This window comes from Lithobates pipiens, unplaced genomic scaffold (assembly GCF_037356315.1).
Source record: "Lithobates pipiens isolate NorthernLeopardFrog02 unplaced genomic scaffold, aLitPip1_a1.2 Scaffold_8, whole genome shotgun sequence".
NCBI classification, from domain to species: Eukaryota; Metazoa; Chordata; class Amphibia; order Anura; family Ranidae; genus Lithobates; species Lithobates pipiens.
The window spans coordinates 684,422,489-684,448,197 of NW_027507903.1; the positions used below are offsets into that span (position 1 = coordinate 684,422,489).

At 45.5% G+C, this 25,709-nt stretch overlaps 1 long non-coding RNA gene across 1 annotated transcript; it reads left to right on the forward strand.

Annotated features, from left to right (window-relative positions):
- Nucleotides 1-1,501: 1,501 nt before the first annotated feature.
- Nucleotides 1,502-23,605, forward strand: LOC143964348 (uncharacterized). The gene is made up of 4 exons (XR_013271125.1): nt 1,502-1,659; nt 19,881-20,027; nt 22,493-22,743; nt 23,113-23,605. It is a non-coding gene; the product is annotated as an uncharacterized LOC143964348 (long non-coding RNA).
- The last annotated feature ends 2,104 nt before the right edge of the window (nt 23,606-25,709 follow it).

Below are 25,709 nucleotides of genomic sequence, written 5' to 3' on the forward strand. Positions count from 1 at the left end.
TGCTGGGTGGCACTGACGGGGGGCACTAACTTTTATTAAATTGGCACTGCAGGGGGCAGGTGGGCACTGGCAGGGGGCAGGTGAGCGCTTACATTACTGGCCGTGATCGGGACTGATGTCCCGATCACGGCCGCCAGTGATCGGGACTGATGTCCCGATCACGGCCGATCGGCGCGAGGAGGAATAATAGCCGATTACCGGCTCCATTCTATCACATGATCAGCTGTCATTGGCTGACAGCTGATCACGTGATAAGGGGTCGGGATCGACCCCTTGCACTGATCGGTGATCAGGCGAGTTTTATGGACTCGCCGATCACAGAGCGCGCCGCGCGCGCCCCTCAGGGGGCGCGCAGGCCGCTCGTACACGGGACGACGTCAATAGACGTAGTCCCGGAAATGTAGGTCCGCGCTAATGCCGTCATTTGGCAATAGCGCGGTACCGAAGTGGTTAAAATCAGTGCTCCCGAAAAAACTGCATTTTTTTTTTTTTGTCATTGACCCATGTCCCCTGGGGCAGGAGCCAGGTCCCCAAACCCTTTTTAGGACAATATCTTGCATATTAGCCATTAAAATTAGCACTTTTGATTTCGAAAGTCCGAGTCCCATAGACTTAATGGGGTTCTAAAGTTCATATGAATTTTCGGTCCGTTCGAAAGTTCTGGTGCGAACCGAACCGGGGGGTGTTCAGCTCATCCCTACTGGTGAGATAAGACCTGAAACACTAAAGCTCCTATGATAAAAATCCATAATCCTCTAGGCCTGGTTAGCAATAAGGTACAAACTTATAGGGTTGGTTATATCAAAGTCATGGACCTCTAAGACTGGTGAAAAAGAACACATGGATTTTTAGTACTGGTGACATTCAAGACACAGGCCTCTGGGGCTGTTCTGTTATAGCACATGTTCCTCTAAGCCCCTGTACACACGGTCAGACATTCCGATGGAAAATGTCCGATCGGACCGTGTTGACGGATAATCTGACCCATGTGTGGGCTCCATCGGACTGGACTATAACATTTTCCATCATCATGGTTTTTAGAGAATTTCCGATCGGACAAAGTGCCACGCATGCTCAGATCAAATTCCTAGACCAAAGCTATTGGCTACTAGCCTGAACGTAGTCCCATCATAACGAAATAACGTCATCACGTTCTGAACGATGCAGTATGCAATACCAGTTTCGGACAAAATCCGACGGATTTGGTTGTCGGAATGTCCGACCGTGTGTACAAGGGCTAAGACTGGCAAGAACAAATGCACAGCTTTGTTGACTATAGAGACTAATGGAATATAAAACATGGTCATCTAGATGGAGCTGGTTACAAGATGTGGTCCACTAATGCTGATTTGAAATAAGATTTGTTCCTATTCCTTTAGGACTGGTAATTAATGACAAGGAATGGGTCCAAATAAACTTACTGGACAGCCGCAGTACAGTTCTGGATATGGTGACAAAACTCATTAGACATCCTCTTGTGACAATGTATTATTATAGTTACAGGTCTCCACTTCCTCCGGGGAGCTTCTCGGCTACATTATCAAAAAGTGGACAAGTTTTACCTTAAGCTTCGACATCTTGGATTCATTGAGGCATGTTTGTTTTAAAGTAAAAGGTCCAGGATGGGGGGAAGGCTTCATGTCAGACCTCCATTATAAGGTTAGTCTATCAACAAGTATCAAATATTTTTTTCTTTAGAAATAATACTTGTAGAAAATGTTATTGGGTTGCCTCTGTACGCTGGTTGAGGTGAACATCTGCCATGCTTTCTACTCACTGTGGGCTTCTTTTTTAACCTGACTCTGATATAAAAATGACAAACATAATATATGTTAATGCCTTTTTTGTGTTTTTGCAGTCTTATTTTTTAGTAACATTTGTAGCCACAGCAGGAAGGTGAAGAACAAGTCAATTGTTTTTTGAAATAATATAGTGCAAGGTGGCAATGAGCAATAGCTAGTGAGCATGAGCAGTGTTACAAGATTGTTTTCAGGGTTGGCGACCAAAGGGAACAATGAATTAGCAGTGATATGGATGTACTGTGGTGTACAGAGGTGTGCTTTAAAATGTGCATTACCATTGGCTTTGTGAGACCAAAAACAGAAGAGTGCAAAACAAATGAATGGAGTTTAGAAAAAAAGTTATAAGGTCAACCTGGTCATGCCAAAGTCACAAGACCATGTGCCGATCAAAAATAGTCATCTCCTCCTTATTAAAGAGGAAGTAAACCCTGATGAGTTTACTTCCTCTTTCATTCCCTGCAAATGCAAAGCATAATGGACTACTATGCATCGAATCGCATCGCATAGTAGCCTATTATGTGTCACTTACCTGACACAGGAGCCAGTGAAGTCGCCGCTGTCCCCTGTAGTCCGCCGCATCCATCTTCTTGGTGGGGTCTCGCAGCTCCGCCGCTGTCAATCGGCGAAGCCTTGATGACGTCATTCCCACGCTTGCGCACGGGAGCCGACACGCGCGGTAGCTCCGTCTCTGAGAATGCCGCTCTCAGTGCGCCTATGCGCCAATGTCTATGGAGCATGCGCCGTAGACAGCGGTGCCTGTTTTCGGGCAAATATCTCCTAAACCTTTATGGTTTAGGAGATATTTCTTGGACCTACAGGTAAGCCTTAATCTAGGCTTACCTGTAGGTCAAAGTGGTTTGTAAGGGTTTACAACCACTTTAATGGCAAGGTGGGAGGAGGTGCCGATTTTTGTGGTCTAGGGTTATGTGTGGCTCTCCTAGTTTAGTGTGAATGTTCAAATAAATATGGGTTGGGCCTTTTTGAACCAATCCATCCATTGTTGTGTGCTATTTTGGGCAGAAAGCCTTCCACCGAGGCGTACATGCGTTCATACATTCCGTGTAGCTGTGTCGCTCGAAAAACTTCTGTATATGAAAGCTGATCTGAGGATTTCCAATTACGGGCTAGGGTCAGTCTTACCGCTAGGCATATATGTGTGACAATACATCAGAGACTATGTGGGTAGTTCTTGATTCCAATATTGAGGATTGCCAGTTCTGGGGTTGGTGGCGTGGTAATGTGTGTGACCTCTGATATTAGGTGAAATGTATCTTTCCAGAATAGAGCTAGTTTAGGGCAGGCCCACACATATATGATATAAGGTCCCTGGTAGTCCACAGTGTCTCCAACAAGTAGGCTCTGCAGTTGAGTTGTACGTGTGGAGCTGTGCGGGGGTAATGTACCATCTAAGGTTCATCTTATACCTAAGTTGCCAGAGGTTAGCGGATTTTGTTGCTGAGTGAGTGGCTCACAGTGCGTTTTGCCATTGTTGCAGGGAATACGAGGTCCCCGTGTCCTTTTCCCATTTTAACATGGGGGACAGTTTTCCGAAAGTGGTTTTGCCTTTCAATATGGCGTAGAAAAGCGTAATACCTTTGGCTGACGTTTTGCTACCTGACAGGTATTGCCATGCTTCTATCGGAATGTTTATGCGGAGATAGGGAGTTCGCATTAAGCACTGAGTTATTTGGACATATTTAAAGTAATCTTTTGCGGGGAGTCAAAAACACTCGTTGGTATACAGGTCTGCAATTTGAGTTAAACCTTTTTCTTTCCATGAAGTTATATGTATGTCCCGGATCAGTAAATTGAGTATTTCTATGGGGAGGGGAATTTCGCAGGTTTTGGTAGTTGTGTTCAGGTTAGTAAGTGAGCGAACGTCGCCGTCGATGCTTTTATGGTTGGAGATACGCCGGTGTATAAGACGACCGGACATATAAGACGACCCCCTAATCTTACAGTTGTTTAAGCATTTTTTTTTGTACTTACCGTATAAGACAACCCCCTTCCGAGGCTTTCAACGCTTGATATTTCGTCCTTCTTGCTGGAGCAGGAGCTGGCGCCATATCCTTCTTCCTGCTTTTGTTGGAACCAATCACGGCGAGTGATGTATTCTATTAATGAATACAAAGCCTTCTTGGATTGGCAGAGGCTTTATCATCATCAGCCTGCGCCTCTCAACCTCTGTCAATCCAAGCAGGCTACTGAGTAGCCTGCTCGGATTGGCAGAGGTTGTTACTCCAATCTGAGCAGGCTCTGTATTAATTTGAATACATCGCTCACCGGGATTGGCTCAGCGGTATATACTGTATGTAGCTGACGCTACATACAGTATTACTGAACCCTCAGCAGGCATCCGAGTGGCTGATCTGGCGTATAAGACGACCCCCGATTTTTGGCCAATTTTTTTAAGTGTAAAAGGTCGTCTTATATGCCGGAAAATACGGTAGGTGTTTATCAGTTTTCTTTATTTTAGGTGTGGTTAGTAGCCAGATCTTTAGGTTTTTGCCTGGTACTTGGAAAGCTTCAATAGAGCTCCAGTGGTTATTAGGGTCAGGAGTAAACCATGCTGTGTGCCAGTACTGCCGCAATATATTAATCTCTAATATAAAAATATCCTATCCCACCCACTTCTTTGTGTTTTGTTAGGATGTGTTGTGCTAGAAGGGATTGAACCTGTGTAAAGAAGGATGATGGTATAGGAATGGGTAGTGCCCTAAATAAGTAAAACAGTTTAGGGCACGTTTAAGGGAAGTTTAAGCATTTTGAATGCTGTGAGTCTACCTGAGCTGGAGAGCGTTAGTTTGGATATTTTTTCTAAGTCTTTAGGAAGAGTGTTTAGGAAAGGAATGAAATTGGTTCTTTACAGAGCTGCTATGGTGCTTGTGAGGGTAGTGCCAAGGTAATTGTGAGATTCTTTAGACCATGCATATTGATAGTTACTTTGCAAATAGTGTTGTTGCTTTGACATTTCTAGAGGTAGTATGTATGACTTAGATATGTTAATTTTATAATATGAGACACAACCGAATTCATCCAGTATTGTTTGCACCGAAGCCAGGGAGGAGGTAGGGTTGGTTAGTGAAAATATCACGTCATCAGCGAAGAGGCTGATCTTGTGCTCTGTATCGCCGACGCTGATACCCGAAACGTTCACTTGAGACCTGACTTTTGCTGCAAGGGGTTCAATCATCAGGTCAAATATTAAGGGTGAAAGGGATGAACAATAAACTTGAGCTGAAGGGGAGGAGTAGAGAGCTAAGATTGCTAAAAGGATATGTCCCTGAAAGCCAAATTTTTCTAACGTAATTTTCAAATACTGCCAGTGAACCCTATCAAATGCCTTCTCCGCGTCTAAAGACGTCCCTTGATGAAGCCTGACTGGTCAGGGTGAATCAGTACTGGCAACAAGTCAATCAGCCTGTTTGCTAATACCTTTGCATATAGTTTTACATCATGGTTAAGTAGTGAGATAGGACGGAAATTTTGTGTTAAGTTAGGCTCCTTCCCTGGCTTCAGTATCGTAATAATTAAAGCTTTCAGCATTTGCTGGGGGAAAGAGGCCAAGGAGGCAGCTGAATTGAACAGAGGGGTAATATACTCCGTAAGTAAGTGGCTAAATTGTTTATAGTACTCTCCCAGAAAACCATCAGGCCCAGGTGCTTTGTTGTTTGGTGGTGCTTTGTTGTTTGGTAGTGCTTTAATGGCATTTGCAATTTCTTCTGATGTGATCGGGGCATTAAGCTCATCTAGTTGAAGTGGAGTTAGACTAGGTAGGTGGACCGAGTCTAAGAAGGTCTTTATTTGCATGGGTGTGGGTTGGTACTGGCATATTTAGTCTTTCAGATTGTAAAGTTTACTATAGTATGCACTAAATGCATTTGCAATGTCTTGCGGGTTGGTCAATTTGGAATTTGTAGTGGGATGGTAAACAGAGGGAATGGGAGATTTGGTGAAATGGCCCTTGATCTGGTGGGAGAGTAATTTACCCGACTTATTTCCTTCAGCGTAGAACCTCATTTTGAGTCGTTTCTGGAATCTGTCGTGTGTTTCCAATAAAAAGAGCTCTGAGGTCTAGTCTGAGCACTATTAATTGAGATTTAAGTGCTTGTGTGGGATGTTGTTTGTTAAGGAGATCAATTGATTGGATGTCTGCTAGGAGTTTGTTCATTCGCTGCCTCCTCTGCCTCCTATCCCTAGCTCCCAGTTGAATAAAGAGTTCATAAAACAGTCTTTGTTTTGCGTAAAGAATGACACTAGATTGTCGTGTAGTATTTGGGCATATGGTTCGGATTGCAGTATCCTGGTATTTAGCCTCCAAAGATATGCAGGGGTGACTTTGGCAGTGTCCTCTATAGTTATACTCACAGGTAGGGATGAGCCGAACACCCCCCGGTTCGGTTCGCACCAGAACTTTTGAACGGACCCCAAATTCATACGAACGGTAGAACCCCATTGAAGTCTATGGGACTCAAACGTTTGAAATTAAAAGTGCTAATTTTAACGGCTAATATGCAAGATACTGTCCTAAAAAGGGTTTGGGGACCTGGCTCCTGCCCCAGGGGACATGGGTCACTGCAAAAAAAAGTTTTAAAAATGGCCGTTTTGGCGGGAGCACTGATTTTAATGACGATTAAAGTGAAAAAAAAAGTAAAATATTCCTTTAAATATGGTGCCTGAGGGGTGTCTGTAGTATGTCTGTGAAGTGCCACGTGTTTCCCGTGTTTAGAACAGTCCCTGCACAAAATGACATTAAACGGAAATAACGCCATTTAAAACTGCTTGCGGTTTTAATGTTATATCCAGTTCCTGCAATATGGTTGAAAATCATTGAGAAAAATGGCATGGGTAGCCCTCCCTGCCCATTACCAGCCTTTTTGGGTCTTGTACGCATATTAAGGGGAACCCCGTACCCATATTAAAAAAAGGAAATACGTGTGGCCCCCAGGCCCTATATACTCAGAACAGCAGTATACAGGCGGTGCAAACAAGACAGGGACTGTGTAGGTTTGTTGTGTTAAGTTAAATCTGTTTGTAATTTTCAACTGGTACGTTTTAAAAGTGTATCTCCAGTCAAAAAAACTATTTTTAAGCTTTTTGGAAAACATAGGGAAGGGTTATCATCCCTGTATAATTTGTTTTGCCGTCCGTCTTTTTTCATCTCACTTGCTGTTGTCTCCTTCCGTTTGCAAGTAGGAGATGTTTGTAAGTTGGATGTTTGAAAGTAGGGGCCTGCCCTATATGCTCTGCAGAAATGGTGGAACAAGGTATTGGTTTTGCCACAACATTGTAAGCCCTGAAAGTGACTCTTGGTGGGCGCTGGAGCGCCCTGCTGTGAACGATTATATCAAGAATAGTAATTACATGCCATTGTTGAACAGTGGTAGAAAAATTGACCTTTGGTGGTTGTGGTGCTAGTGCCACAACACTATAAGTCCTCACAGTTACTCTGGGTGGGCACAGGAACGGGCCCTCCTGTGAAATATTATATCAAGAATTGTAATTACATGTCCCTGTTAAACAGGGGCAGAAAAATTGGACCTTAGGCACTGGTGCTGGTGCCACGACACTGCAACCTCTCCCATATACTCTAGTTTTAGTGCAAAAATTAGCTCTGCTGCAAAGCATTGCATCAAAAATTGTAATTCAACGCCCCTGTTAAACAGGGGCAGAAAAATTGGGCCTTAGGCACTGGTTCTGGTGCCATGACACTGCAACCTCTCCCATATACTCTAGTTTTAGTGCAGGAATTAGCCCTGCTGCAAAGCATTGCATCAAAAATTGTAATTAAACGCCCCTGTTAAACAGGGGCAGAAAAATTGGGCCTTAGGCACTGGTGCTGGTGCCATGACACTGCAACCTCTCCCATATACTCTAGTTTTAGTGCAGGAATTAGCCCTGCTGCAAAGCATTGCATCAAAAATTGTAATTAAACGCCCCTGTTAAACAGGGGCAGAAAAATTGGGCCTTAGGCACTGGTTCTGGTGCCACCACACTGCAACCTCTCCCATATACTCTAGTTTTAGTGCAGGAATTAGCCCTGCTGCAAAGCATTGCATCAAAAATTGTAATTAAACGCCCCTGTCAAACAGGGGCAGAAAAATTGGGCTGATGGCATCACCCAGAACCAGAAATGTTCTCCCAACATCAGCGGAGGAGGAAGAGGATAGACAATCAACATAACAGGACAGTCACTCAGCATCAGCATAGGCAGTCTTGAAGGGATGTGATATTTCAAAAAAAATTATTCGGTTACATCAGCTTCAGGTGCTTGGTAGCTGTGGGTGATCCAAGACTGATTCATCTTGATGAAGGTCAGTCGATCAACTGAGTCGGTGGACAGGTGCACCCTGTGATCGGTAACAAAGCCACCAGCAGCACTGAAGGTGCGTTCCGAAAGAACGCTCGATGCAGGACAGGCCAGTAGCTCAATTGCATACTGTGAAAGCTCTGGCCAGTGATCCATCCTCAAGACCCAGTAAGCCAGAGGATTTTCGGTGGGAAAGGTGTCCAAGTCTGACCTTGCCCCTAGGTATTTCTGCACCATGTAAATCAGACGCTGGTGATGGTTGCTGGAACCAATCATACCTTGGGGCTGCGGACTAAAAAATTGTCTGAAAGCATCAGTCAGACAGCCACCTTCTCCACCGCTCCTTCTGACCGATGCCTCAGCAACACGTTGTCCAAGACCAGGAGTTTGTAACCTCCCAGTCTCTGGGAACGCGTTGCACAGACCTTTCTGCAAGGCCTCCCGGAGATGTCTCATCCTCTGCTCCCTCTGCGATGGCAAGATAAGGTCGGCAACCTTACCCTTGTACCATGGATCAAGGAGAGTGGCCAGCCAGTAATGGTCCCTCTCCTTAATCCGAAGAATACGAGGATCCTTCCGCAGGCTTTGCAGAATCAGGGAGGCCATGCAGCGTAGGTTAGCTGAGGCATTCGGTCTGGAGTCCTCTGGGTCACTAAGGACAACATGATCCACAGCTACCTCCTCCCAGCCACGTACAAGTCCACGGGTTTCTTGGGACTGTAAATCATCCCTACAAGACTGTTGCTGCTGCTGATGCTGAGTGCCAGCCTCCACCTCCATGCTGACTCAATCATCCTCCTGGCCTGCTTCAGGACATCCTGTAAGCCCGGGTACCTGCCCAAGAACCGCTGCACCACCAGGTTAAGGACGTGAGCTACACAGGGCACATGGGTCAGTTGTCCCTGTCGGAGGGCGGAGAGGAGGTTGGTGCCATTGTCGCAAACCACCATTCCTGGCTTAAGCTGGCGTGGTGTCAACCACCTCTCGGCCTGCCCCTGCAGAGCTGACAAAACATCCGCCCCAGTGTGGCTCCTGTCCCCCAAAGAAACCAGCGCAAGCATGGCATGGCATCGTTTTGCCTGAGTACTTGCGTAGCCCCTGGAACGCCTACGGAGCACCGCTGGTTCTGAGGACAGAGCACTGGAAGAGGCCATGGAGGAAGAAGAAGAGGAGAGGGTGGAGGAGAGAGGTGTGTCACAACCAATAGTAGCATTTTGGAGGCATGGTGGCGGAACAACCTCCAACACTACTGCACCTTGTCCTGCATCCTTCCCAGCTGCTAGAAGAGTGACCCAATGGGCCGTGAAAGACAGGTAACGTCCCTGTCCATGCCTGCTGGACCATGAGTCAGCGGTAATATGCACCTTACCGCTGACCGCCCTGTCCAGCGAGGCAAGGACATTGCCTTCCACATGCCAGTAGAGAGCCGGAATCGCCTTCCATGAGAAAAGAATGCCGGTAGAGAGCCGGAATCGCCTTCCGTGAGAAAAAGTGGCGTTTGGGGACCTGCCACTGAGGAACCACACATTGTACAAACTCACGGAAGAGGGCCGAGTCTACCAACTGAAAAGGCAGCAGTTGAAGTGCTAGCAATTTAGCCAAGCTAGCATTCAACCACTGGGCATGTGGATGGCTGGGAGTGAACTTCTTTCGCCGGTCCAGCAGCTGGGGCAGGGACATTTGCCTGCTATAATCGAACGTAGGTGTACTGCTAGCAGAGTGCCCAGAAGCACTTGGCTGTGACACACCTAATTCTACACCTTCATTCCTCTCAGAGCAGGTTTCAGAGAGGACTTAAGGTCTAGTGGGGTTGGAGATGCCAGCTGATGAGGAGCAAGGAGAGGTCCGCTTTGTTCTTTGGTGTAGATCTTTGAGGTACGCTTGCCAACGAGCTGCATGGCAGGTCAACATATGTCTGGTCAAGCATGTGGTGCCCAAGCGGCTGATGTTTTGGCCACGCGAGATACGCTTGAGACATATGTTGCAAATAGCAGCGGTGCGATCTGATGCACTCGTCTCAAAAAAGACCCACACCAAAGAACTTTTAGAATAACGCGCAGAGGCAGCGCCCTGCACAGGCGGAGCTCTGCAGTGTGATTCAATCGGTGTGCTGCCCCTAAGCTGGCCCCCGGAGGGCATCCTGCCTCGTTGAACATGTGCCTCCCCCTCCTCCTCTCTCCTACCAGGCACCCACGTGGAGTCAGTGCCCTCATCATCCCCTCCCTCTTCATCACTGGAGCAAACCTGGCAGTATGCTGCAGCTTGTGGAACATGACTGCCAGATTGCTGTCCTTCTTGAACATCCCCTCTCTCTGCATTCACGCTACTGCCTTCCTCTAGCTGAGTATCATCATCAGAGCCTACAGAACGCTGGGCATCCTCCTGGAGCATGTACCCAACACTGTGCTCAAAGAGTTCAGGAGACTCCTCAGGAGTACGTGGTGGGCCTAGGGAAGGAGTCACTGATGATGACATTGAGAGGAGGGAAGACGATGCGTTGGCAGCTGCTTTTCTAGTACCCTGAGCCTGGGTGAGAGAGGATGAGGAGGATGAAGAGGGCTTGGTCGTCCACTCTACCAAGTCGTTGGCATGTTGCGGCTCAACATGTGCAGCTGCCGAAAAGGAGGACAATCGTGTCCCATGGCCACGTGCTGATGATGACGATGCACCGCGTCCACGACCAGCACTGTTGTCTCTAGACACAGAGCCTGCATGCCCTCTTTTATCGGCTCGCGCCTGTCTGCCTCTCCTTGCTGGCCTTCCAGACATGGTAATGGCCTGAAGGGAGTTGGGAAAACCAGCAATTGGGTAGTGTATATTGTGCTGGAGGCACACACAACTTCCATTAACTCCTGCAGATGGCAGATGGCTCAAATAGAGAAGAGCTATGTAGGTGGATATAGCAGTGTATACTGGGTTCAGAGCATGCAGACAGCATGCACAATCTCCTACCGCTGACTGCAAGCTCTATTTAAAACGAGCAAGATAGTTAGCTATATAGGTGGATATAGCGGTGTATACTGCGTTCAGAGCACGCAGACAGCACGCACAATCTCCTACCGCTGACTGCGAGATGCTGCCCCAGGCATTTCCCACGGACAGAAACAAAGTAGGTTTCGTGATATCCTTGCTTTCTGAGAGAGCCTTGGCCTGGGCTAACCCTCTCTGGGAGACGCAAAAACCTGTTGTCTTGAGTTACCCTCAGTTTGTGGCCTCCTTTGAATTGTATTTGACGTTCCCGCACTCTCCGCTTCTTCTGCCAAGTGCCTCATGTCCATCAAACAGAGTACGAGAACTGTTGCCGACTATGCCATTGAATTCCGTACTTTGGCAGCAGAGGTTGCTTGGAACAATGAGGCCCTCATGGCTGCTTTTTCTCATGGTCTCTCGGATTCCATCAAGGATGAGATAGCAGCCTGAGATATTCCCACTGAGCTGGAGAGCTTGATCTCGTTTGCCATCCTCGTTGGACCAGACTCAGAGAAAGACTTTCTCTTAAGGAGTGCTTGCAGAAAACTCCTGTACATTTGCCTCCGAGCTTTGTAGGCCCACCCATGCCTCCCTCACCTCCCATGCCTCCTGGTACCGAGTCGGTTAGTGAAGATGAACCCATGCACCTGGCCTTTACGCGTCTCACTATGGATGAGAGAGCCTTTAGGAAGAGGGAGAGATTGTGCCTTTATTGTGACCAGGCAGGTCACTTTTTGAAGTCTTGTCCTACCCGTCCAGGGAACGCCCGAACCTTGAGGTCCTCTCATGGACAGACCTTAGGTGGCGTTGTTTCGTCCCCAGTTATCCAGAAGGATAAGCCCCTAGTTTTGGTCACCCTTTCTTGGGCTGAGTCATCCATCGAGATACAGGCTTTAATCGACTCTGGGGCTGCAGGCCTGTTCATTGATGCTGCATTTGTTTCGCAGCACTCGATTCTGCTGCAGCTGCATGACACTCTTGATGGGAGACCTTTACAGTCTGCCCATGTGACTCATGAGACGGTTCCGTTATCCATAGCCGTAGGGGCTCTTCACCATGAGATAATCCAATTTCAAGTTATTTCCTCACCCAGGTTTCTGCTGGTTATTGGTTATCTTTGGTTACAGAGGCACAACCCCTCTTTTGATTGGCTCCGTGCTGAGGTTCTCTCCTAGTCACCACAATGCAGTGAGACATGGTTCCTGAAGGTATCCGAGGTCCTGTGCACCTCTTCACTCACCTCCCTCCCGGAGGAGTACCGCGATTTTAGCGATGTCTTTGATAAAGGTCAAGCCGGTAGTTTGCCTCCACACCGGTCATATGATTGCGCAATTGACCTTCAACCTGGAGCCACACCTCCTTGTGGCGGGGTTTACCCTTTGTCGGTCTTGGAGGATAAGGCCATGGGGGAGTATGTTGCTGACGCACTTTCTCGAGGTTTCATCCGCAAATACTCGTCTCCTGTTGGTGCTGGTTTCTTCTTTGTGAGGAAGAAGAGCGGTGAACTGAGACCTTGCATAGATTATAGGGGTCTCAATCGTGTTACGATTAAGAATGCCTACCCGATTCCATTGATTACAGAGTTATTTGACCACCTCAAGGGAGCAACCGTTTTCACGAAGCTTGACTTGAGAGGGGCATACAATCTTGTGCGCATTAAGGAGGGCGACGAGTGGAAAACTTTAATGCCAGAACAGGCCATTATGAATACCTGGTAATTGGTAATGCCTTTTGGCCTTTGTAACACCCCGGCAGTTTTCCAGGAATTTATTAATGATGTCCTCCGAGATTTATTGCAGTTATGTGTGGTGGTTTATCTCGATGATATCCTCATATTTTCTAAGTCCCTGGAGAGCCACCACACAAATGTCTGTCATGTGCTTCAGAAACTAAGAGAGAACAACCTCTATTGTAAACTGGAGAAGTGCGAGTTCCATTGTGAACAGGTTACCTTCATGTCATTTCCACTGCTGGTTTTTCGATGGACCCAGAGAAACTTTCGGCAGTCCTACACTGGCCTCGACCCGTGGGTTTATGTCCTCTGCAGCGTTTCCCGTGTTTTGCTAACTACTATCAGAAGTTTATTCATAACTTCTCATCTCTGGTCAAGCCCCTGGCTGATATGACCAGAAGGGACGTTAACCCACAGAGTTGGTCTCCGGAGTCCATTAAGGCCTTTGAGACTCTCAAGGCTGCCTTTGTTTCTGCTCCTGTGTTGGCACATCCTGATCCTACATTGCCTTTTATCCTAGAAATTGATGCTTCTGAGACTGGAGTTGGTGCCCTTCTGTCTCAATGTCCTAACTCTGAGAGCGCTATGCATCCGTGTGGCTACTTTTCCAAGAAATTGTCACCTGCTGAGTGCAATTATGAGATCGGTGGCATTGGTGAGCTGTTGGCGATCATTTTAGCCCTGAAAGAATGGAGACATCTCCTTGAAGGTACCACTGTGCCTCTTATTCTTACTGACCATAAGAATCTTACATTAATGTCTGAGGCTAAGCGACTCTCTTCCAGAAGGGTGCGATGGGCTCTTTTCTTGTCAAGCTTTAATTACATTATCTCATTCTTACCCGGTACTAAGAATTAAGGGCTGATGCCTTGTCACGACAATTTTCCTCCACTTCCAAGTCGTAGTCGCTTGATTCCTCCTGATCGTATTTTGGCTATGGTTCACACCAGTCTTACTTCTCCTTTGGGGGACAAAATTCTTGCTGCTCAGGTCCATGCTCCTCCTGAGAAACCTTGTGACCGCTGCTTTGTCCCAGAGAGTCTCCGTGCTGCTGTGCTCCAGACTTACCATTCTCCCAAGGCAGCTGGCCATCCTGGGAAGAATCAACTCATTTGGGCCATTTCCCAACAATTCTGGTGGCCTAGTCTATGGGCTGATGTTACTGCCTTCGTAGCTGACTGTCCCGTGTGTGCTCAGAGTAATACTCCACGACACCTTCCAGTGGGCCTCCTGCAACCCATACCCAATGGAGAGAGGCCCTGGACTCACCTGTCAATGGATTTCATTGTGAAGTTGCCCAACTCCCAAGGCAACACTGTTATCCTTATGGTGGTTGACTGGTTCTGAAAGATGTGTCATTGTATACCACTTAAGAAGTTGCCTACCTCTAAGGAACTGGCTTCCATTTTTGCTCAGGAGATCTTTTGCTTACATGGGCTACCCAAGGTGATTGTCTCAGACAGGGGCAGTCAGTTTGTCTCTCGGTTCCGGCGAGCCTTTCGTGCACAGTTGGGAATCCAGCTTGCGTTCTCTTCTGCCTATCACCCGCAGTCTAATGGGGCCGCAGAGCGAGCCAATCAGTCCTTGGAGCAATTCCTATGTTGCTATATTTCTGACCACCATAACAACTGGTCAGACCTATTATCATGGGCATAGTTTGCTCACAACAGTGCCTTGAATTCTGCCTCCCGATTGTCTCCATTTATGGCGAATTATGGTTTCCAACCTTCCATGTTGCCTGACTTGTTTGTTCCGTAGAGTATTCCGGCATTAGAGGAGCATCTCTGTGGTCTTCGTTCCACTTGGGTACAAGTCCAGGAGGCTTTGCGTCATGCTAATGATAGGTACAGACTCCATGCTGACCGCAGACGCCTGCCTGCGCCTTCCTACCAGGTTGGGGACAGGGTCTGGCTATCATCTCTCAACCTCCGGCTTCGTGTTCCCTCACTGAAGTTTGCACCTGGGTTCATTGGGCCTTTCCGTATCCTTCGCAGGATTAACCCAGTGGCTTACGCGTTGGACCTTCCTCCTAGTATGCACATCTCAAATGTGTTTCATGTCTCCTTATTGAAACCATTGATCTGTAACCGATTTACCACCTCGGTGCCACGCCCTCACCCTATTCAGGTTGAGAAGTATGAGGTACAATCCATTGTTGACTCCCGTAGGTTCCGTGGGCACATACAGTACCTGGTGCATTGGAAGGGGTACGGTCCTGAGGAACGCTCCTGGTTTTCATCCTTGGACCTACATGCCTCTGTACTTCTCCACGAGTTCCATAGACGGTTTCCCCTCAAGCCCGGTGGCCCTCAGAGGGAGAGGGGTCATTGAGGAGGTCACTGTCAGGGCTGGCTTAGCCCTTCCTTCTCTGGGCTGGCTGCTCAGCTGTCGGCTAATTGCCAGCTCTCATCTCTATCCACATTTACCAGCTGTTCCTGATCATGCTCGTCTGACCTGCCAACTTAAAGCTGTTCAGCTCACTTCACCTCTGCCTTCGCCTTGGTCACATCTCTAGAAACCATCTCCTGCAGTTCTGTTTAAAGACTGGCTTGTTGACTTCCCATCTGGCTCCTTATCCTGCTTGCTGTTGCTCTACTTGGATCCCTGACTTCTGGCCTGGCTGATTACCCGATCTGGTTATTGAACTCTGGCCTGGCTGACTACTCTATCCGGTTACTAGACTCTGACTATGCTTTGACTACGCTTTTTCTATTTACCTTTTTATTTTTATTTAATAAACAAGTGTGATTTAATTGTACTTCTGTCTCGGTCTGATTCATGGTTTCTGACAATGACGTCCTGTTTTTGTGGAAGGGGGATTATGATTCTTTAAAACATGTATGGAGGGACTTAACCAGAATGATATTGGTATCTTTTGAGTTTAGTGAGGAACAAATTCATTTTATTAGATTTAACTATTTCTAGACATCATTTCATTACCTGTACTTTTTCAAAAAGACCAATCAAAATGGGTCTATCCGTCAAGGGAGTTGCCACCATTCCTCATGGTTTAAAGCCATTCCTAAGGGACAATTCTTTAGAAATATACATAACTGTTCCAACCTGGAGGACTTTCAGTCCCAATCCCTGATTCTCAAACAGCAATTTCTTGAAAAGGGCTATTGTGAACAGAGCTGAATTGGGTAATTAATGAGGTGAAACATCTTGAATGTGATTCTGTTGTTAATAATGATCATCAGTTTTCTTTTGTAAACATCTTTTCTAGGCATCATGCCCTAGTCAGGAGACAATTTTTAATACAGTGGAGAATATAAAAAAAAACATAGAGTCTTGGGACCTGTTTTACCTGATGATCCTAAGGATCCACCTTCCAAGGTTGTGCTGTTTGGTGGCTTGAAAGCCCTTTCCCCTGTCATAGGTGTAAAATATGTCATACCATTGGAGGGAATACTGTGAGAACTAGATCCTTCACTTCTCATAGTAGATCGAAATCTTATGAAATAGATTGTTTTGTTTCTTGTTCCACCAAATGTGTTGTCTATCTCCTGCAGTGCTCGTGTGGCATTCAGTATGTTGGGTGGACCGCGCAAGCATGGCAGATGAGAATTAACAAGCGTATAGTAAATATTTGTAAAGGTTATGAGGGACACAGTCTCTCAAAACATTATCATTTGCAACATAACAAGGACCCTTCATCTTTGAAATTAATTAACATTGACCTTTTCTCTCCACATTGGAGAGGTAGTCATTTTGTGAGGGAGATCTCTAGGTTAGAAACCAGATGGATCTTTCAGTTAAAAACCTATAGTCCCTATGGTCTAAATATTGAGCGGGACCTGAATAGTTTTATATAATAGTTCACCACTAATATGTTTATTTTTTATGTTGTGCTGTGTTTTTAGTTTTTATTCTGCCTATTTTTTTAGACCTTCCTATCATTGCTACGATTAGGGCTTATTATTTTCTCTTTTAATTTTTCATTTTAGTTTTAGGTTTCTTTGGTATATTTAACCACTTCCCGACTGCTGCACGCCGATATACATCGGCAGAATGGCAGGAGCAGGCAAATGGGCATACCTGAACGTCCCTTTGAATTTGCTGCCCAGCGGGCGTGCGTGCATGCCCACCATATGCCGCGGGAGTGAGCTCACGGGTCCCGGGAACTCAATGTTTGCTGGAGGTCCACGATTATGGTCAGGAGAGGCAGAATGGGGAGATGCCTTTGTAAACAAGGCATTTCCCTGTTCTGCCTAGTGACAGGACAGTGATCTAATGCTCCCTGTTATTGGGAACAGTGATCACTGTCGTGTCACTGGTAGCCCATCCCCCCACAGTTAGAATCACTCCCTAGGACACACTTAACCCCTTCAGCGCCCCCTAGTGTTTAACCCCTTCACTGCCAGTGTCATTTACACAGTAATCAATGCATTTTTATGGCACTGATCGCTGTATAAATGACAATGGTCCCAAAATGTGTCAAAAGTGTCCGATGTGTCCACCATGAAGTCGCAATCATGATAAAAAAAAAAAAATCTTAGATCGCCGCCATTACTAGTAAAAAAAATAATAATAAAAATGCCATAAACTACCCCCTATTTTGTAGATGCTATAACTTTTGCGCAAACCAATCAATATAGGCTTATTGTGATTTTTTTTTTACCAAAAATATGTAGAAGAATACACATCAGCCTAAACTGAGGAAAAAAATGTTTTTTTTTTTTTAAATTGGGATATTTATTATAGCAAAAAAGTAAAAATGATTGTGTTTATTTTTTCAAAATTGTTGCTCTTCTTTTGTTTATAGCGCAAAAAATAAAAACCGCAGAGGTGATCAAATGTAACGCAATTGTCAGTTAAAGCGACGTAGTCCTAAATCACAAAAAATGGCCTGGTCATTGGGCAGCCAATTCTTCCGGAGCTGAAGTGGTTATTTGTCATATTGGTTTTTGAGCAATAGATGGCATATACTGTATACTTAGGTATACAATTATTTTATGATAAGTCCTATTTTCCTTCAATTTAATTGAATTGCCCTCTTGTGTTTGATCCTCTGTGGATACCTTTTTTTATACTCCTTTCTCCTTTCTTCCCTTCTTTTACTATGGAGAATTGTTTTTGTCCACATTTCTTCTTTAGTTTTTGGTGTTTGACCAGAGCCATTTTGGGGCAGGTCTAGTTATACTTATGAGCATTACAGTGGAAGTAGCAGAGTCTATATAAACTGTACTAGATGTCACTTGTTGTGCTACTGTTCCCGTGATGAGGCTGTTTTACATTGAAATGAGTCGTGCTTAACCTGTGATGTTACTACGCCCACTAGGTGGACACCGGTGAGGCACTACTATTTGTTGTTACATGCTGTATCTGTTTTTATCTTTGTAAGTATATGCTTTTTTATAATAAATAAGTGCAGCCCCTGTTACCCTTTATGAGTATAAAGGCTGTTTAGTCCAATTTTGGAGCCTGAGGCTGGTGGAGTCCTTTCATCGTGGCTGGATGCCTGGATGGTCATTGATGAACATGCCTGTTTCATCTCTGTTATGGGGATCCAGTTAATTTGGTAAGAGGCCATTGTTGTCTCTGGTGGAAGGCACAAAGTGTGTGGTCAAGTTTTCAAGATACCTTCACTGGATCAGTGGATGGCTGATTGTTTCTTTGAAATGTATTATTTGAACTCTTTGTTGTTTCATGAACTGAGCTGAAGTTCTTCATATGTGTATGTATTTAAATAACATCATTACTACTTTGTTCTGGGTACTGGGAGACTATTTGACACCGCCTGGCCTTGCTGGAGTGACTTAACATTTTATCAAAGTTCCCGACCTGTCCCACCACCCACTGTGGCCTTTTGTTGCCTGTTACCCTATCTTATGTTTCCCAGCCCAACCCGGTCTATCCGTGTTCCACCTTTGGCTCTACTTCTAAATGAGTTCAGGTGTTCTCTGCAAAGGTTATTCTTAATATTACATCATTCAAAGACATTGTATACAAGTGTGCTCTTCCAACCTTGTGGTAACAGCTTGGTGAAGACCCCTTTCTCTTCCACCATGACTGTGCCCTTGTCTACAAGGCCAACTCCGTTAAAACACGGTTTGACCAGTTTGGTGTGGAGGAACTCAAGTGTCCTGCACAGATCCCTGACCTCAACCCTACTGAACACCTTTGGGATAAGTTGACACATTGATGGTGAGCCAAGTGTTTTAATCCAACATCAGTACCTGACCTTACAAATGGGCACAAATGGGCACAAATTCCCACAAACATCCTCCAAAATATTGTGGAAAGTCTTTGAGGAAGAGTAGAGGATGTTATAGCCACAAAGTGGGGTAACTCCATATAAATGACCATGATTTTTTAATGGGATATCCAACCAGCTCATATAGGTGTGATGAACATGGGTCCACAAACATTTCACTGTATAGTATAGCGTTTTTGAACTGCCAAAATGTACTTTGTGGTTCACCATTCTGGTCACCTCTGAATCTGCAGGATTCCAACATTTGATATCTTCTGTAATGATGTCCAAAGCAAATAATCAGTAAATGATTGCAGGGGCAACTGCACTGCTGAAGACATTCCTCTAGACAGGATACATGTAAATTGTTCAGTTGTGATGCCACCAGAACAAGAATAGAGGGGAAATCTTCCAAAATAAAACATTTTGACTTTAGTTGAACTTTGACCCATCAGCTTGAACCTTCTTCTCCATCATACAATGTCTGAAGGGAAGTAGAAGGAAGTATGAAATTTGATGAAGGAGGAAGCAGTCTGTCTTATGAAGACTCCTTGTAGAGTTATTTTAGAGAACACAGATTTCAGAAAATCAGATGCTGGCAGAGTTGGAGGAGGGAGACTATAAAACCAAATGTGACTTGTGCAGCTGGGATAATTATGAGGTATCAGAATACTTTAAGGGAAGTTTCTTACGGTACTTTTTCCAGCATAAATAGATTCAGTTATATTTGGAGAATTTTCTAGGAAAAGGAACTGTTAATATTTAAGCCTTTATATAGAAATGGTGTAATGTCCTCCTGTATGATTGCTGTTCTCCATGTAGACACTCTGGTGGTCATCATGATCATGCTCCCCTGTCTTCTCTCTCCAGGTTCTATCTACGGACAAAGCAACTCAAATTGGGGTCATCACACGTGTATGGCGGGGATTTAGCTCTAAAGAAAACTATACTATCAATTTCCTGATGGACCTCCATGTCTCCATGAAAGCAATGCTGATGGCCTGCACCTTGTTCATTGTGAGTCTGAGCCTGAGAACTTTGCAATATGTGTGAGGATGGAGAGATCACTGCAATGTGGGAGATTATCTGTACTGTATCCTCTCCCTATCTTCATGTCCTCTGTACACGTCCTGTGTTATCTGTCCCGTGTCCTCTGTACACTTCCTGTATTATCTGTCATGTGTCCTCTGTACATTTCCTGTGTTATCTATCGTGTGTCCTCTGTACACTTCCTGTGTTATCTGTCCCGAGTCCTCTGTACACTTCCTGTGTTATCTATCGTGTGTCCTCTGTACACTTCCTGTGTTATCTGTTCCATGTCCTCTGTACACGTCCTGTGTTATCTGTCCCGTGTCCTCTGTACACTTCCTGTATTATCTGTCATGTGTCCTCTGTACATTTCCTGTGTTATCTATCGTGTGTCCTCTGTACACTTCCTGTGTTATCTGTCCCGAGTCCTCTGTACACTTCCTGTGTTATCTATCGTGTGTCCTCTGTACACTTCCTGTGTTATCTGTTCCATGTCCTCTGTACACGTCCTGTGTTATCTGTCCCGTGTCCTCTGTACACTTCCTGTATTATCTGTCATGTGTCCTCTGTACATTTCCTGTGTTATCTATCGTGTGTCCTCTGTACACTTCCTGTGTTATCTGTCCCAAGTCCTCTGTACACTTCCTGTGTTATCTATTGTGTGTCCTCTGTACACTTCCTATGTTATCTGTTCCATGTCCTCTGTACACTTCCTGTGTTATCTGTCGTGTGTCCTCTGTACATTTCCTGTGTTATCTGTCCCGTGTCCTCTGTACACTTCCTGTGTTATCTGTCCCGTGTCCGCTATACACTTCCTGTGTTATCTGTCCCGTGTCCTCTTTACACTTCCTGTATTATCTGTCGTGTGTCCTCTGTACATTTCCTGTGTTATCTGTCCTGTGTCCTCTGTACACTCCCTGTGTTATCTGTCCCGTGTCCTCTGTACACTTCCTGTGTTATCTGCATTTTTTTTTCTGGTCTTTAGTGACCACTCTTTATCATGGCTGGATTAAAGTGGTTGTAAACCCTTACAAACCACTTTGACCTACAGGTAAGCCTAGATTAAGGCTTACCTGTAGGTCCAAGCAATATCTCCTAAACCTATATGGTTTAGGAGATATTTGCCCGAAAACGGGCACCGTGTCTACGGCGCATGCGCTGAAGACAGCAGCGCGTAGGTGCACTGAGCGCGGCATTCTCAGCGACGGAGCTGCCGCGTGTGTCGGCTCCCGTGCGCATGCGCGGTAGTGACGGCTTCGCCGAATGACAGCGGCGGAGAGACCCCACCAACAAGATGGATGCGGCGGACTACAGGGGACAGCGGCGACTTCGCTGGCTCCTGTGTCAGGTAAGTGACACATAATGGGCTACTATGCGATGCATAGTAGTCCATTATGCTTTGCCTTTGCAGGGAATGAAAGAGGAAGTAAACTCATCAGGGTTTACTTCCTCTTAAACCTTGTGACCAATCATCACCCAGACAGGAGCACCCTCTAGAGGCAGCTTAGTGTAACGGTCCAATCTACTTGTGATCAATCTTCACATCCCGATCTTCACACAGACAGGAGTGCCCTCTAGTGGCAGCTCTGTGTATAAAATATTATTTTGAAAGTAAAAACTGCTAAAGCATTTCTGAAGCTTTTTTACATATATATTTTTGATTTTTTTCTCATTTGTATCTCTTATTTAGAAAATTCCCTTCACTTCCTGTCATGTAGACACAACAGGAAGTGAGAGGAAATCACTCCAAAAAGAATTCTCCTTTCAGACAATTGTCAGCAGAACAATTGTCCCCATTGGGAGATTTCTCCTCTTTTCGAGGTTCTGGTAACAACTCAGTTTGTGGAATATTCTCATCACTTTAAGGCTAGGTTCACATTGCTGCGATGCGGGAACGCCGCGAATCCGCGGCGTTTTCCCGCATCGCACACCTCCCGCCGGCAGTTCACACTGCCCTATGCGGACGGCTGGGGGTGTAAATGTTATGTTAATGACACCCCCAGATCCGTCGGCATATCGCAGTGCGATCTGCCGACTCGCACAGGAATTGGATCGCATGATGTGAACCCCCATGCGATCCGATTCCGTTGCGGACCCAAAAAAGGGTCCCGTGCGAGTTTGCTGCGGGACCGCTGCGAGTTCAGCCATACTATCTGTATGGCTGAACTCGCAGCGCTACGGAGATCGGATGTGATTTGCTGTGCGAATCACATCCGGTTCTCCCCCCGCAGCGGTGTGAACCCAGCCTTAATGGTCACCAGAACAAATCGGAGGTGAATCTCCACAGAGGGGACATGGTCAGCATTTAAATCCTGACAGAGGGTCCAACCCTTCCCTGTCCCATCAAAATCAAAACCAATTTTTTATTTTTTCCTTCAGATGCCCCTTTCTATCATGTTGGAAGTGGTGGAACATTTATTTGGGGGTGATTGCAACTCTTCTGTGTCTTTCAGAAGCTTCTGATTGAAGAGCGCAGGCGCCAAGAACAGTCCCGAGCGGCGAACCGACACTGATTGGAGGATATCCCAGCCAATCCGCAGACTCTGATGATAGGATCATACGTGTTCTGTTCATGACATACATAGAATGAACGGGCTGCATGAAGATTCTCTGTTTTTAAATTTTCTTAATAATCAAAAAAAAAATTATAAGGGGCGGGATCAGTATTATTATATATGATTTATATAAGCATCACATGATTAAGGTGGCACAGTGGTGTAGTGGTTAGCACTCTCACCTAGCAGTAAGAAGGTCACTGGTTCAAATCCCAACCATGACACTACCTGCCTGGAGTTTGCATGTTCTCCCTGTGCCTGCGTGGGTTTCCTCCGGGTACTCCGGTTTCCTCCCACAATCCAAAGACATGCAGGTAGGTTAATTGGCTTCTGGCTTCTGTCCAAAATTGGCCCTAGTATATGGATAGGGACCTTGGATTGTGGGCTCCTTGAGGATAGGGACCAATGTGGGTGTAGCAATGTACAGGGATAGGGAAAATTGTAGACACTTACTCAGGTTGAACTGGATGGACTGGTGTCTTTATTCAACCTTACTAACTATGAAACTATGAATTAAGGACTGTCAGAGCTCTGTGTCTTAGCTAAAGTGACTGCACAGTACAACTGCTTGCTTTAGTGCTCGGTCAGTCTGATTGAATCCTTGTACTGGGCTGTGTAATAAGAGGTGCAGCCACTTCTGTGATAAGGGAGGAGTCACTGCTGTGAAAGGGGCGGGTCCCTGCTGTGATAAGGGAGGAGTCACTGCTGTGAAAGGGGCGGAGTCACTGCTGTGATAAGGGCGCAGTCTGTGCTGTCATAACGATAGAGTCACTGCTATGATGAAAATTTTGAGATGTGTAAATAACAGGAATTTCCTTCAGCACAGCTGAGAAGAATGGAAGGCTTACAGGTGAAAAGGAGACTAGAGCACCACCTGCTGGCTTAAAATAAAACCACAATGTTCATCTAGGATGTGTCATGTTGATCTAATTGATGATGGATATAAATGGATACAAATGGAGATTTTCTTTTTTTTTTTTTATAAATAAAATTTGTACAATTGCTGCTTCACGTAATGGAAAAGAAAACGTTGGAGGATGCAATCCCGAGAGGAGGGGACAGTCTAGATTTTGGTCCTCTATGTTGAAATGTGCATGCATTCCAGCCCAGACAGAGTGCGGGATGGGAACAGAGAGGCGGGATGGGGCGCTATGATAAAGAATAAAGCTGTTATGTAGGGGGATGATAAGAACATCAAGAAAGGTGTCTGTCTAGGCATGACATACCGTGATTGGTGCAGGTGCTCTGGACACAACAGGGGTCAGTTATGTTATATATTATATACACTATTTTACCAAAAGTATTGGGACGACCGCCTTTACACACACACATGAACTTTAATGGTATCCCAGTCTTAGTCCTTAGGGTTCAATATTGAGTTGGCCCACCCTTTGCAGCTATAACAGCTTCACCTCTTCTGGGAACTGAAAGGGTCAAACTCGCTCACAACTAATGATAATTCCCATCAGGAAAAAGGCTCCACGCTGATCTTTAATGGTCCCCACCAAGGTCCTGCAGGGATCAACCACGCTTTGCACCTCGTATACTCTGTGATGATCACCAGCAACTCCAGACCGACATGCAAAAATATAAAGTGCCTCCAATAGTGCAGTACCAAGTGTTAAATGGAATAAACCTCACCCACCCAACTAAATCTATTAAACTCACCCCTTTTTCAATAAGAAAACAGCATATAACATATTTAAAATCCAACAGGTCTTACGCATGTCACCACCAGGTTCTACCTCTATGCGTTACACCACCTACCACGTGGCTTCATCTGGAGAGCAAAATATGTTGATTGAGGGTCCTTGCCTAAAGGGTTCCAGTTTCTTCATAGTAACCTTATAAAAATGCTTTTGATTAGTGTTTGGGGCATAAATGTTGGAAATGGTCATATTGTGGTTGTTGATGGAGGCATTTAGGATGGTGTTCCTGCCATCAGGGTCAAGCTCTGAGTAAAGGAGTTGGAAGGAGACCGAGGAGCTTACAGCTATCATGACTCCACTTAAATGGAGAGTTTAGGCCTTTGACATGGATGAATGTGATGGTAAGAGACATGTTGTACATTTACCACTAGAGGGGGTGAGGAGTTCAAGAGTTACACCTTATAGGGTTGCACACTGAGATGAAAACAGAAAAGAAAAAAACATATGTAATAAAAAAGAACAGGATAATATCAATCCACAATTAACTTGGCTTAAACTTAGTAATAAACTGTATAGTATAAAACAGGATTTGAATACAAACAAAATAAGGTGATAAATGATGAGAGGGTGCTTAGCACCTCTTATTTCTCAGGGGGGGGGGGGGGTAAGAGTGTGAAGCAAAATTGGTATCACACTCATCTAGGACATTCATTGAGAGTGCAAAATCAGAAAAAAAACAAGTTCAAGTGCAATGAATATTGAAAATAACAGGACTCATCCTGCAACTGGCAGGTGTATAAAGTAGCCAGAGTTACCGATGGGTTGGTGCAGATGTATTGTGACATGGATTCAGAGTGAGTGCTGGTGACTGATGCATTTGAGAGTTAGGTAGAGGAGTGTTGAGCAGGCCCCAATTTAGCAGCCATTTAAAGAGGAAGTAAACCCTGATGGGTTTACTTCATCTTTGTTTCCCTGCAAAGGTAAAGCATAATGGACTACTATGCATCGTATAGTAGCCCATTATGTGTCACTTACCTGACACAGCAGCCAGCAATGTCACCGCTGTCCCCTGTTGCACAAAGCGTCCATCTTCCTTCCGGGTATCGCTGCTCCGTCGCTGTGAGTGGCAGGAGCAGCGATGAAGTCACTCCAGCGCATGCGCATGGGAGTCGTCAGTGACGGCATGTTAGCCTTCACTGACGGCATGCTTAGTGCGCTTGCGCCGGTTTCTACGGCACGCATGCGCCATAGACATAGGTGCCCCTTTTTAGGAAAATATCTCCTTAACCGTGTAGGTTAAGGAGATATTTCTTGCACCTACTGGTAAGCCTTAATCTAGGCTTACCTGTAGGTTAAAGTGGTATGTAAGGGTTTACAAACACTTTAATGCCTTCTTTAGGCGTGAAAAAAGTGGTAGTTTAATTTTGAAAAGTCACTATCAGATTACAGGGAAGCCCCATTTGAAG